Here is a 14,378-nt window from a genome sequence, read left to right on the forward strand (position 1 = left end):
GTTCATTTCGTGTTTAAGAATGAGGTCTTCATGCCGTTTCACAAGAAGCACCTGTGTGCAAGGCCAGACGCTCAGGGCTGAGAGCACGCAGCTAAGTCAGGGGGAGTCCCTAACTCCTGCGGTGAAGAGAGGTAGAAGCGCTAACAAGAGCAGTACGGCCATGAAAAACCAATCACTGATCCCTAGGTGGAGGTCTCCGGTAGACACCAGAAGCACAGAGCTGTTCTGTCTTTGTGGAAACAGGATAGATTCAGAAACATTTTTATGGAGAAAATGGCACCAGCAGCAAATGACAGAAAACATGAGCAGGGGCCACTTAGATGGCTGAGCAGGCTTGCCCCCACGCCTAAGGATCTGACTTAGGTCAAGAACCAACTCCCTCGGTTGTCCTCTGACCACATATACTCTGTGGCACCAACACACACGTTAGCAAAGACTAAAAGGAAGCGTGAATAGGAGCTAGCCTGGTTACTCATGCTTGTAATCCCAGCACTCAGGAGGCTGAGGCAGAAGTCTGAGGCTTGTCTGGGCTATAGAGTGAGTTCTAGGACAGCTTGAACTACATAGCAAAACACTATCTTAAAGAAAAGAGAAATAGGAAGTATGAATGCGGATATTCCCCCTGTTTCCCTATTTCTGAAGTTCACTGTGAGCCGGGCGTGATGACGTACATCTACAAACCCAACAATTTAGGGAGTTGGAAGGATCCGGTATTCAAGGCCAATCTTGGCTATATAGAGAATTTGAAGTCAGTTTGTGCTACCTGAGACCCTATTTTGCTGCTTTTTGTTTTGTTTTGCTTGGTTTCCTTTTGTTTTTGAGGCAGGGTCTCTGTAGTCCAGGCTAGCTTTGAACTCATAGAGATCTGTCTGCCACTACCTCTCAAGTGCTTGGCTTAAAGGCATGTACCACCATGTACACAGACCCTGTGCTGTGAGGAAGCCAGACATAGGGCAAGCAAGATGTGACTGCCTCACGGAAAAAGGTACCAAGCCATGTGGCTAACACAGACAAATATTATGGGCTAAAATAGGTTATAAGAGTTAATAAGAAGCCTGAGCTACTATACCAATCAGTTTATAATTAATGTAGGCCTCTGTGTGTTTATTTGGGACTAAACAGATGTGAGATCTAGTGGGACAGAAAACCTCTGTCAGCAACCCTGTTTTAAAAGAGTCAAAATAATAATAATAATAAATAAAAATAATGATCGCTATGGTGAAAATAGTTCCTGGATTTACCCATATTTAGTGCTTCCGAACAAAACTCACTCTGGCTTTCGCTTTCAAATCTAAGGTTTCCTAAGGAAAGATTCCATTATCCCAGCAGCTTGAGTTACAGCCAGACTGTAACAGAGTGTACAGAGGAAGATTAATTAAGGCCATTGGGTCGAAAAGGACAAATGAATATGACATAGCAACATGACAAATGTGTGTGAGTCCAACCCTAATTAGCAATAAAAAAAATAATACTTATCTCTGAAATGCACAAAGCACATATTTCCAGTGACAACTCATTCAACTTAATCATCACCTAAACAAGCAGGTCAAAGAATGCATAGGTCAAACTGATGCTTTGATCCCCTGTCTCCAAGGGGTCTTCTCTTGCCAGTCCACATCCAAAGGACATGATGGTCTGGGCCTGGGGGCAGGGGTAATGTGCCAATAGGCAAATGGCCCCAGGGACACCTCTCCATTCATGAAACTATAAATGTGCAAAGGAGTTGGAAGCGAGCTAGTATTCTCACCTGGAATTGCCTGGGATGGGGAATGTTATATGATCTGAGGGAGGAGTTCCTGGTCCTCCTGCCTCAGCCTCCCAAGTGCTGGGATTATAGACCTGGAAGAGTACACACAGCTAGAATGGCTTCCCTGCCCCCATTCAAGCCTGAGAACTACAGAGAGAAGCCCAGGCCTTTCGCTTGTTAGGCAAGCACTCTAGCACTGAGCAGAAGCCCCGACCCCTGGAACATTGTATTTCGATGATACCTCTTTCTTCCTTCCAGAGACCAAAGGCCGTGCCTAGAGAGGGCTGAACTACACAAGCCTGCTACTCTGCAAAGAGGTGATAGAGCCTCTGCCCTCGGTCTACCCAATCGCATGTGTACTGATCAGCTCACGCGGGGATTCCTCTGTGCCTGAACACAGTGGCGCACCTGGGACTTCTACCTCAGTAGGTGTTCACTCGCCTCGTGGCCCTGAGGAGAGTAACAGCTTCCCCCACCTCCTCCCCAATTTGAATCTGTTTTCCTTTTCTTTTTCTTTTCCTAGTTAGTTGGTCAGTTTCGCTTGGATTTGGTTTGTTTGTTTGTTTGTTTGTTTGTGGGGGCCCACAGAAGTGGGTCCGCTCCACCTTGACTGAGGGTCAGAGAGTTTAAACCTACTCTTGCTCTCTCAAGGTTATTGACAGGAGCTCTGATTTGAGGTGTGACTACAAACAAGATATCTTGATCTAGGGTGTGGTTACTTGGTGTTTTGGGTACCAAGATGGCCAACAGAGGTGGATCTGCTCCACTTTGACCAAAGATCAGAGAATTCAAACCTATTCCTACTCCTCCAAGGAGATGACAGGAGGGTTGACCCAAGGAGTATCCTGATGCCTACAGGATGCTAGGTCTAAGGTATGGTCGTTATATGTCCTGTCTAAACGACAGAATACTTAACTAAGGATACAGTTGCTTGATGCTTCAAGTACTGAGGCAGATAATCACTCTGTTTGTTCTCTATATCACATTAAAGCAGACTTTGCCTTCTACCCTGCCTTTTAGATTGGGGTATATAAGCATATGGAAAAGAAACACGGGCAAAGTCAGTATCCACTAGATTACCTTCCCGGTTCTATTCTGCGTCTCTTCTGCCTAAAATTCCTAATCCATACGCCCCCTAGCCTGGAACATACAAATCCCATTGAGGCTGAACTCTGACATTTTTAAATATACCAGTTCTCAAGTTTCCCAGTCAGGCCTTTGACTCACTATGAAGCTGAAATGGCAATGAACTACCAACGATCCTCCTGTTTCCATTCCCTCCATGCTGGGATTATGGATGTGCACCATAGGAAAAATGAATATTTTCTGTTTTGTTTTCCTTCATAGCATTACTTAACTAATTATATAAATATATTCCATACTTCATCCTCTACTATTATGAAAGTTCCCAGTGACGATAACTTTGAGATTTGTTTTCTGTTTGAAATTATTTTGAGATAGGGTTTCTCACTGTGTAGCCCAGACCAGCCTCCAACCCCTCGGGTTCACGTCGGCACCACCTCCCACTCCACCAGGTGCAGGCGTGAGCCACCACACTCAGCAAGGCTTCTGCTTGCTTTGTCAACCCAGTGTGCAGAGCAATGCCTGGGCGAGTGGTAAGCACTCGATACGCACTTGAAATATGAGTGGGTGAGTGAGCTGAATGAGTAACCGAAGAACAAAACACTTGTGGGTTCCCTGAGATTTGTTTGCAGGGGTGCCGTGGAGCCAGTTAAAGGAGAGTCAGGGCCAGCCCACTCGCTGTTGAAGACTGAACACCCACCGTCTTTCTCAAGAAGGTGTCAGGGAAGATCCATTTCTCATCGAATAGAGAGGGAGTGACCCAAGGCTTGTGCTTCAGGTAAATGTGAGCGAAGCTCATACCCAGCTGGGTGTCTCATACATGCCTGCAATCCTAGCACTAAAGCAGAGGATTCCCATGAGTTCCAGGCCTGGATTGACTAAATGTAAACTCTGAGGAGAAAGAGAATGAGAGAAAGGAGATTGGAGAGACTTGGAGGAATGCCCTATAGCTCTAGGAGAGCGAGGGTGTGGAAGGTGGGGTGGCTCAACCAGCCTTCTGAGGATGACATTTCATGTCTACCCACAGACACTTCAGGCTGTTGGGAAGTTTGCTGTTGTTATTCAGTCCCAGTCACCCGCATCTGCCTCTGATTATTCCTCTCTCTCTCTCTCTCTCTCTCTCTCTCTCTCTCTCTCCATTCCCCTCTTCTGTTGCCATCTCTAGATCACCACATAGTGTTTCAGGAAAGGCTGTGAGGAATAGCTACCAATTAAGGGGCAGTCAGATTTTGTGGATTCCACAACCAATATCAATTCCCCATCCCTGTCCTGTGGTCCCATCTCATAGCTGTTGGGTACCAACCTCAAGAGTAAAGTGCATGCAGTAGGGCAAGCCAATCTGCCTAACCTTCCTCGGAAGGAGATTGATTCAGCTTTTATAGGGGTGGGGATGGGGCTGTGCATGGTCATGAGTGAGAGTACATGTGTGCACGTGCATATGTGTGAGTGTGTGTGTGTGTGTGTGTGCATGTAAGACCAGAGGGCAACATTGGGTACCTTTCTCAGTCACATCCCACCTTCTATTTTTAATTTTTGATGTTTTGTTTCTGTTTAGCTTTTGAGACAGGATCTCTCTCTCTCTCTCTCTCTCTCTCTCTCTCTCTCTCTCTCTGTAGCCCAAGCTGTCCTTGAACTCACCATATAGACCAGACTAGCCTTAAATTTACAGAGCCCCATCTGCTTCTGCTTCCCAAGTCCTGAGATTAAAGGCGTGCACCGCCACTCCCAGCCCACCTAATATTTGAAGACAGGATCTCTCACTAGGACCTGGAGCTCACAGATTTAGCTAAACTGGCTGGACAGCGCATCCCAAGGACCCTCCTATCTCTGCTCTGGGTTTACCGGTTCTGTCACCACACCCAGCTTTTATGTGTGTGAACATGTATGCGTAGCACAGACCCAAACTCGGGTCCTCACGCTTGCATAGCAAGTACTTTACCAACTGAGCCATCTCTCGTCCCCTGTGGAGCACTAAGATGCCATCAGAACCTGTGGGAAAGGAGTTCCTGGCTCTCTGAGGGACACCTTTATGAGCTGGTAGGAGCAGGGAAGGCCACAACACAATGACCTTGTGACTCCAAGGTGAGCTGAGCCTGGGATGAGCAGAGGTACAGACATCAGCGAGATCATCAAGTAAACGGACTCCTGAGCAGTGTTCCTAAGCCATAAGAAGCCTTCCTGTAGAAGCAAGCCAATAGATTGGATTTATTATTTAAATCGCCGTGAGATGCTGAAATTGAAAACAGCCTGGCTGACACACAACTGCTGGTTGTTTTCACTAGTGCAAGGTGAATTGGAAGAGTTTATCATAATCAGTGAACCCGGGGGAAGATACATGTTTCATTTCCCAGACTTTATTGTGGATAAACTATTTTAATTGTATTGCTTATTTACAATGAAAGTCTGTACACTTGCATGTTTTGAAATCAGAAAGAGATCTGGAGACCAGCAATTGAAATGCTCCACTCAAAAACTGACCGTCAGGTTCTCAGATCAAATATTTCCTCGGTGTTCACTGGTTCTTATTAAATATCTTTAGAAGAATGACTATATAAAGAAGTCGAGTTGGGCAGTGGTGGCACACACCTTTAATCCTAGCACTCGAGAGGTAGAGGCAGACGGGTCTCTGTGAGTTCCAGGCCAGTCTGTTCTCCAGAGCTAGTTCCAGGACAGTCAGGGCTACACAGTGAAACCCTGTGTCTTGGGGGGGAAATAAAAGAAGTTGAAAATGTCCAAGGATTAAGCATTTTATTTAGTGTGTGTATGTGTGTGTGAGAGAGATAGAGAGAGCACATGTATGTGTGTAGGTACATGTAGAGTCAGGGGTCTGGTGTCTCTACCATGTAGAACAAACGAAACTGTGGGACTGAGGTAGTCAGGCATGGTGCGAACGCCTTTAGCTGAGCCATCTTGCTAACTCTTCAAACAGTTTTTATAACCACTTTTTTTTTTATCCTGTCCCTCTATATGACTCCCACTGCTCTGGTTTGTGCCCAGCAATCACATGTTGTCACTCCATGAGCCCCTACACCATATTTCTCAGGTCAAGTCTCACCCCGACTCTGAATACATCTACTGCCCTACTTCCCAGAGCCACCTTCCCAGAGAGGTCTCTTCCTCCAATCCCACCCCCGCCCCCAAGGCAGAGCTCCTCTCATCCTTGCTCCTAGCTGAACAGAATGAATCCAGGTCCCCTTGGGCAGCATTCAGTATGACCATTGTAAGCCTCGTTGCTCCACCACGTTCCTTAGAGCTGCTAGGTCACGGTCATGCTAGATGTCACCCCCTCGAGAGCACTACGATGCTTTCCTCTTAGTTCAGAATCCCTTCCCTTGTCTCCCTGCCTCTGAAAGACCCACTCGCTTCTTATATTGGTCCCTGAATCTTCCCCACTGGGATCAAGGCCTCCCTCCTCAGAGTTTTCGTTAGTTGGCCCTCTACCAGTGATCGCAGGCTAATTTGGACGGGGCTTAGCACACGCTCAGACCTTTGAGATGAAGCTGGCTTAGCTTCAGATCTCAGCTGAGGCTGCCAGCTGGGTGAATTCGGCAAGTTGTTCCATGGTCCTGAATTGGGTTCACAAGGATCGATAAGGAAACGTAGGTAGAAGCTCTCCATGCTAACGGTGCACACTTGCTATGGCTCAGATATGACCCCCTAAGGTTCATGTCCTGAAAACTCCATCCTCGCATTCAGGTGTCAACCGTGTTTGGAGGTGGGGCCTTTAGGCTATTCCGGTTAGATGAGGTCATAGGGGTGGGACCCCATGATGGGATTCACTGCTATAAAGCAGAGGAAAGAGCACCATTCCCCGGAGGTAAAGTGTCAGCGTATAACACAGAATAGGCCTCCTAGGTGTTGATTCGGCTCTCCAGGTCACCTGAGTTTTCGGCATGTTCTGAAAGACAGTAATCTAACCTAAGATCTTGCCCGGTGCCTGTGGCCAACTTTACCCAAGTTTCTCCTCCACCCAGAACCAGGAAGGGGATGGTGGTGGTTAGGCAGCTGTAGGAAAGCCAGCGTTAAGACTCCTAATTACTAGTTTAAATAACAGAGTACAGCGGGCTCTGGTAACATGATATATTTTATTGGGCTTGTTCATACACATGACAAACAGAAGCTACAGTTTATGCACCTAGAAGTTACTTATCGGAGGCCCTGTGATCTGGAATTATCGTAGGGAATGGGGTTGGGGGGACTGGTAGCTCTCAAATGTCCTACCCCCGCGAGGCAGTGACAGGTCCAGCAAAGATGTCTCAATACTGTCTCCATCAGATCACCTAACTCATGGGGATTTTTTGTTACTAATGCATACTAAACTTGTGTTTCCCGGGGTAATTTATGAGCCTGACCTTTGATGAGTTCGGGTGTCCTCTAATAAAACTGTCACCGAATGATTCACGAGGAGAAAGACAGACTTGAAACTTAGGATATTCAGAAAGGCTCTCCAAACAGGAAGGCGGCGTTGCTTCACCACTGCCCACTCACCCCAAGCCTCTGGGTTTCTAAGCTCTTTTGTATCTTTGAACATTTCTGTGTTAGATCTTGGCAGCAGAAGGCCTGGCCTCAATGGGAGAGCCTGAGAGTTCAAGGGCACAGCCTGGCCCAAACAGAAACAAAGAGAGCTAAGGTTACTGGGGTTCGTTGGCTCTCTACAGCAAAGGAGGTGTTTGTAGTCAGCTTCAGAGGACAGACGAAACCCCTAACACCCTAGAGTATTAATTGCCTAGGGCAGTCGCCCCAAAGTACCAAAACGCAGCATGATGCGAGAGAGTCTAAACCATGCCCTTTGATTTTCTGTTTTCCTTTCTGTCTTCTTTTTCCTTTAGCACTAGAGTTTGAACACAGGACCTTGCACTAAGCTCTACGCCAACCCCATGCCTTTCTCTTAACAACTGATGTTGCCACCACTCCTTCGTGGCCTTTGAAAGAGGATCACATTACCCACCCTGGCCTCCGTGGTCACTTAGCTTTCTGCCTGTGCTCCCATATTTTCTTCCCCTGCTTTTGTCTCTCTCCAAGTCTTTCTCTTGAAAAGACACCAATCACATCAGGTTAAGGGTGCACCCTAGTCTATCCAATATGATTCCATTTTAACTAATAACAACAACTACCTTGCCCAACCCCCACCACCACCACCACCACCACCAAAAGACACATGCTATGTCAACCTCTAGTGTCAGGAGATTGCTATATCTGCTTGGGCTGTCATCACAACAGCGCAGGTCAGGCATTCTTACCTAAAGTATTTGAGACCAGGCTAGAGAGACACAGACGGCTCAGCAGACGGGAGCATTTATTTATCTACTGCTCTATCAGACGGGCAGAGTTTAGATTCCAGCACTCACATTGGGGAGAGGTTCACGAGTATCTGTAGCTCTAGTGCCAAGAGATTCAAGGGCCCCCTGGGACTCCCATGGTCACCTGCACACACATACACGCACAAACACATAGACCAACACACAACACACAAAGTTTTATAAAATAAATAATCTTTCAAATATTTGGGGGCTGTAAGATCATTGTCTGCTCTTACAGAGGACTCAGGTTAAATTCCAAAAAACACATGGTGGCTAAGAACCATCTGTAACTCTAGTATCAGAGGATCCAACACCCACTTCCGGTCTCTGAGGATACCAGGCAAGCACCTAGCACACATACTGACAAACATGAAAGTAAGACATTCATACACATAAAATAAAAAAATAATAAAATGAAATAAAACATTTGGGACCACAAGTATTTTAAAGTTCTTCTTTCTTCAAATTTTGAAACGTAATTTTTTTTTCATTCCTTGTCTTGTATTTCTTTTATTTAGTTAAGATCTCACCATGTAGTGCTGGCTGGCCTAGAACTTGCTATGTAGACCAGGCTAGCCTCAGAGTAGACCTCACAGAGATCTGTCTACTCTGTCCCTTGAGTATTGGGATTAAAGCCATTTGCTCCCAAGTAAGCCTTGGAATATTTAGATAGATACAATGAAATATCTTGAAGAGGAGACCTATGTCTAAACATAAAATTCATTCATGTTTAGCATACAACTTACAACACAGCCTCAGTATAATTATATATATATATATGTGTGTGTGTGTGTGTATGTATATATGTATATGTATGTATTTATTTATATAGACTAATACATGAAACAAGTGTCGCAGTGTGGAACTATCATGTAGTACTTTAAAAGCTGCAGATTTTGGATCATTTCAGATTTGAGATTTTTGGGTTACTGGTGCTCAATCTGTATCAGAATAGGTGACTTAAGTTATAGAAATTTAATTTTTCATGGTTCTGGAGGTTAGGCGCCCAAGACCAAGGTGGCAGAACCTTCTGACTCAGGTGAGGGAACTCCCTCTGAACAATTGGAAGCCACCAGCTCACAGTGTCCTCATGTATCAGAGACATGTATCTGCTTATTGAGTGCCAATCCCAGCAGGAAGGCCCTACATTCATGACTTCCATGTCTTAGTGATGTTTTCTGTTGTTGTGAAGAGACACCATGACCACAGCAGCTCTTACAAGGAAATAATCTGTTATCATCATGGTCGGAAGCATAGTAAAATGCAAACAGACACAGCGCCGGAGGAGCTGAGGGTCCTTACATCTTGACCCACAGACAACAGGAAGTGGTCTGAGACGTTGGGCGTGGTTTGAACATATATGAGACCTCAAAGCCCACCTCCACAAGTGACACACTTCCTCCAAGAAGGTTGCACCCATTCCAACAAGGCCACACCTCCTAATAGTGCCATTTCCTTTGGGGGCCATTTTCTTTCAAACCTCCACATCTCACCTAAACCTACTTATTCCCCTTGAGGCCCCATCTCCAAATACCATCGCTTTGAGGGTATAGTAGTTAGTTTTAAATGTTAATTTAAATGTTAATCTGACACACCCTAGAATCACCTGAAGAGAATCTCAGGAAGGAATCATCTGGATACAGTTGGTCTATGGACATGTGGGGGGGGGATCTTAATTGAGATAATGAATGTGGGCAAGATGCGTTCATTGGGCTTGGGTCCTAGAATATATAAGAGAGATGTCTTAAGGTTTCTATTGCTGCGATGAAACACCATGACAAAAAAGCAAGTAGGGGAGGAAAGGGTTTATTCGGGCAGTCTTCAGGACAGGAACTCAAGCAGGGCAGGATCCTGGAGGCAGAGCTGTTGCAGAGGTCATGGAGGGGTGCTGCTTACTAACTTGCTCCCCGTGGCTTGCTCAGCTGCTTTCTTATAGAGTCCAGGACCACTAACCCAAGGATGCCACCACCAACAATGCCCTCCCTGACCAATCACTAATTATGAAAATGCCTTATAGCGATAACATACGGAGGCATTTTCTCAACTGAGGCTCCCTCCTTTCAGATGACTCTAGTTTGTGTCAAATTGACATAAAGCCAGCCAGGACAGGAGGAGAAAGCAAGCTGAACAGCAAGCGTGTACACATATATTTCTCTCTTTGCTCTTGACCACAGACGTCATGTGACCAGCTGCTTCAAGTGGTTGTCGGTTTCACTTATCTGAAATGACAAATGTAACCTAGAATTGAAACCAAATAAATACTTTCTCTATCTAAGGTGTTTTTGTCAAGATATTTTATCACAGGCCAGGTGGTGGTGGCACTGGCCTTTAATCCCAGCACTTGGGAGGCAGAGGCAGGCGGATCTCTCTGAGTTCGAGGCCAGTCTGGTCTACAGAGTGAGTTCCAGGACAGGCTCCAAAACTACACAGAGAAACCCTGTCTCGAGGGGGGGGGTGTATTTTATCACACCAATAGAAAGGGAAGTAGGACAAAGGGTTAGATCTTCAACATGAATCATAGATGGGGTGTGACACACGCATTCAATGCAACAGACCTCATTAGGTGACACACAGCTGCTGAACCACCCTTGTGGGCCCCCACCCCTGTGCGGTGAGCAGGAACCGAGTTCGAGTTCTACAGTTGACCCCTGTAATGCGCAGACATTCCTGGCCACTGACGTCAGACCACCCCCAGCTCTCTCCTTTAATAACCAACCCTGTGCTACTAGAATCTGCAGGCCAGACTTCCCGCACAACCTTTGCACAGGGGAGGGGACAAATCAAGGTCACTTCCCCCCTCCCTCAGAAAACTGGGTTGGGAGAAATCTCCGGGGAATGCTAGCCAGCTCCAGCAGTGGCCCCGGGAGCTGGCACGGTCCCCTGATTGGAAATAACCCCGAGGGAAGGACAACCTGGCTGGGACCCAGGTTGACAGATTCCCTCCAGGGCTCCCACAGACCGGTTTAACAGGAACTGCCCTTTGCCCCCCTTACCTTGTTCACGTTAGCACAGCCTGTTGAGGAGACATCTTGTGTTTCACCTTTAATGGCAGTTCCTGTCCTTGGTCTCAGCACCCAAGCCACACACTGCAGGGCTACAGGCCCCTCTGCTCTCTAGCCCCCCACTGCCCTTCCTGACCCTACCCCGGGGGTTTAAGTAGGCACCATCCGTTGTTTGGGAACACTGTGCCCCATCACTATTAATAATGCATGCAGAGAGCCCATCTCCGAGGAGCGCAGAGTGCTTTCCAGGCTTTATCTAATTAGCCCTCACCACATCCCGGTGAGGTTCAACAGATGCAGGGCTCCAGCGAAGCCATCAGGGGAAAACGCTGGCTCGCTGAAACAGAGCTGCTAAGGGGCACAGGCCTCCTCCATGCTCGCTGCCGAAGCAGAAAGCACAGGGCCTTTGCCCAAGAGGGGCAGGTGATGCCCACATACAAGAAAGAGCAACTGCACCCAGGCCCAACAACAGCATGGACACAGCGAGCGCAGGCAATGCCACGAGCTGGCCCCAAACATCAGTGCTTCCGAGATCCTCAAACGAGTGTTGGGGTGTCTGTGATGTTCTTCCGCCAGTCCCAGTTCCCAGTCAGGGAGTATAAACTGGAGTGCGGGACCAGTAAGATGCCTCAGCCCTCGTGGGCACTTGCTGCCAAGCCTGATGATCTGAGTTCCATCCCTGGCCCTGACGCAGTGGGAGGAGAAAACCAACTCCTGCCAGACGTCCCCTGACTCAACACCAGCACTGTGAGACACAGGCATGTGCGCGCGCGCAAACACACACACACACACACACACACACACACACGCGCGCGCGCGCACAGAGAAGCACAAGCACACACATACACATCAATAAATGAAATAAATGTAAAAAGAAAAATTTAATAAAAGAAAATAAATGAGGTGATTCGACTTCACTGGCTGTGTTTCTCTCGGCAATGATGAACTTGAGTTTTCTATCGCTGTTTTTCAGGCACGGGGAGGTAGGCTGTCACACTCTTCAGGGTCGCACTTTGCTTCCCAGGCTGGTGTCCAACTCACAATCCTGCCACGTTCTCTAGAGTGCTGGCATAGTTGCTGATGGGCACCTACGCCCGCTACTGCAATTCCTCCTGAAGACTCATCTGTCTTTTCATTAAGAAGATGGGGCTGGAGGCTGGCGCATCAGAAGAGCTCTTGCCTCGCTATTCAGATTCCGGCCAGCCCTGAAAGTAATAAAGAATCGTAGCGGTAGTCATAGCTGACATGGTAGCCTACGCCTTTAATCCAGCTGAGAGACTGAGAGAGGAGATTCTCAAGGGCCAGGCCAGCCTGGACTACATAGTAAAACCTGTATCCACAAAGTGTAGCTTAGTGGTAATATAATGTGATCTTCCTGTGCTGTAGTGCTGGGAACCGACCGGGCTCTGTGCATGAGGGACTGGTGTTTCACCAGCGAACTGGACCAACTGTGAACTTTTTGTACATGCAACAGGGGTGGGGTGGTCTGGGATATGGCAAATTCACCTTCCTGGAAGTCCAGTGACCTGGATTCTCCTCGAGGTTTTACTACTGAGACAGTCAATCCTGGGTTTCAATCTGACTAGGCAACAGGCTGCCCAGATTAAACATTATCTCTGGGTGTGTCTGAGAGGGCAGTTCTGGGTAAGATTAGCAGTTGAATACTTGGACTGGGTTTAAAAAAAGAAAGGAAAAAAGGGCTGTCCTCCCCAACACGATGGGCTTCACTCGACCAGCGGAGGCCTGAGCAGAGCAGAAGTCAGAAAGGGGGCCATCCGCTCTTGCTTCCAGTCTCCTGCTGGAGCTGAACTGGTTCATCTTGTGTCAGGTCCTTGGACTGGGCACTGCGCCATCACCAGCTCCTCCTCCGGCTCTCTGGCCTTGGGATTCTTGCTGTGTCAGACGACTTCACTGCTCACTAACTCAGCTCCGCTCTCCTTCCAGGCTGCAGCTTAACATTTCAGTCCCTCGGAGTCTGGCAAGGCCTTTTGACTTGCTTTCACCAAGGAACAGTGGGCGGGGTGATGTCTGCCACTGGCAGGTAGAAACATTTAACTGTTGCTGGAGGTCGCTCCAGCTTTCTTCCCCTCTGTGGTCACAGTGAAAGCATACGCTGAGACAGGCCTGCATCTGCGAGGTGTCGGGAGGGACTGCCGTGACCCTAAGTGCCCTGTTGGCCTGTATCAGACGTGTACAAGGCTGGGTTCACTAGTGGAGAGTGTGCTTAGCATGCATGAGGCCCCAGGTTCAGTCCTCGATACCAAAAAAACAAAAAAAACCAGGAGGAACAAGAAATACCTTTTGTTTCTTTCGCTTTTTTCTAATTTTTAAATTTTATGTTGATTTACTTACTGTGAGTAGGTTATATGTCTGCCCTCATGGGAAGGTCAGAGGTCAATTTGAAGGAATCAGTTCTCTCTTTTCACTATGAGGATTCTGGAGCTCAAATTCAGGTCCTCAGGGTTGTCAACAGGTGCTTTTACCTGGTGGCCCATCTCCCCAGTGCCTTCTTTTCATTTTCTGACACAAATCTCAGTATGTAGCCCAGGATGACTTGAAATTATTTCTCTCCGCTCTCCCCCGACTCTGTGTGTGTGTGTATGTGTGTATGTATGTATGCATGTCTGTGTGTGTCTATGCATGACTGTGTGTGCCTGTGTTCACCTGTCTGAGTTCAGTCAGGCAGGTTGAGGTTACAGGATAACTATGGGACAGGTCCTTGCCTTCCATCTTGTTTGAGACAATGTCTTGCCGCTGCTCAGGCCAAGGCAGCTAGCTATTCTCCAAGCATCCGGGGAATTCTCCAGTTTCTGTCTCAGAGCTCCTGGCCTTACATAGGTTCTGAGGATTCGAACTCAGGTCTTCACATTTTCGAGTTCAGATCCTCACATTTGTAAGGACAGCAGTTTGGGGTGTATGTGTGTTTGTTTTTCCAGTATCTCCCTGTGTAACCCAAGCTGGCCTCAAACTCATGATTCCCCGGCCTCAGCCTCAGAGGTACTGGGATCACAGGCACAGCAAACAGGAATGTCACAGGTTGACTTTGTTGACAACTGTGGCTTAGCCATGACTGATACGCTACCCAGGATACCCCGTCCTGTTTCCGCTCTGCCACAGTGATCAGGTATAAGCCAATGGTACGTGTGAACGTGAAGCTGTAACTGTTCTCCCCCACAGTGAGACAGAACTACTTATTGATATTATCGGACTGTCTTGGAAAGGAAGGAACTTTGCCTGAGGTCAAAG

At 47.4% G+C, this 14,378-nt stretch overlaps 1 long non-coding RNA gene across 1 annotated transcript; it reads right to left on the minus strand.

Annotated features, from left to right (window-relative positions):
* Nucleotides 1–9,920: 9,920 nt before the first annotated feature.
* On the minus strand, nt 9,921–11,353 carry LOC146892061 (uncharacterized). Its single transcript, XR_015004972.2, has 2 exons — nt 11,124–11,353; nt 9,921–10,349 (listed from the first exon to the last, which is right to left on the minus strand). It is a non-coding gene; the product is annotated as an uncharacterized LOC146892061 (long non-coding RNA).
* Nucleotides 11,354–14,378: the final 3,025 nt, after the last annotated feature.

Source organism: Myodes glareolus, chromosome 14 (genome assembly GCF_982192425.1).
Source record: "Myodes glareolus chromosome 14, mMyoGla1.1, whole genome shotgun sequence".
Lineage (NCBI taxonomy): Eukaryota > Metazoa > Chordata > Mammalia > Rodentia > Cricetidae > Myodes > Myodes glareolus.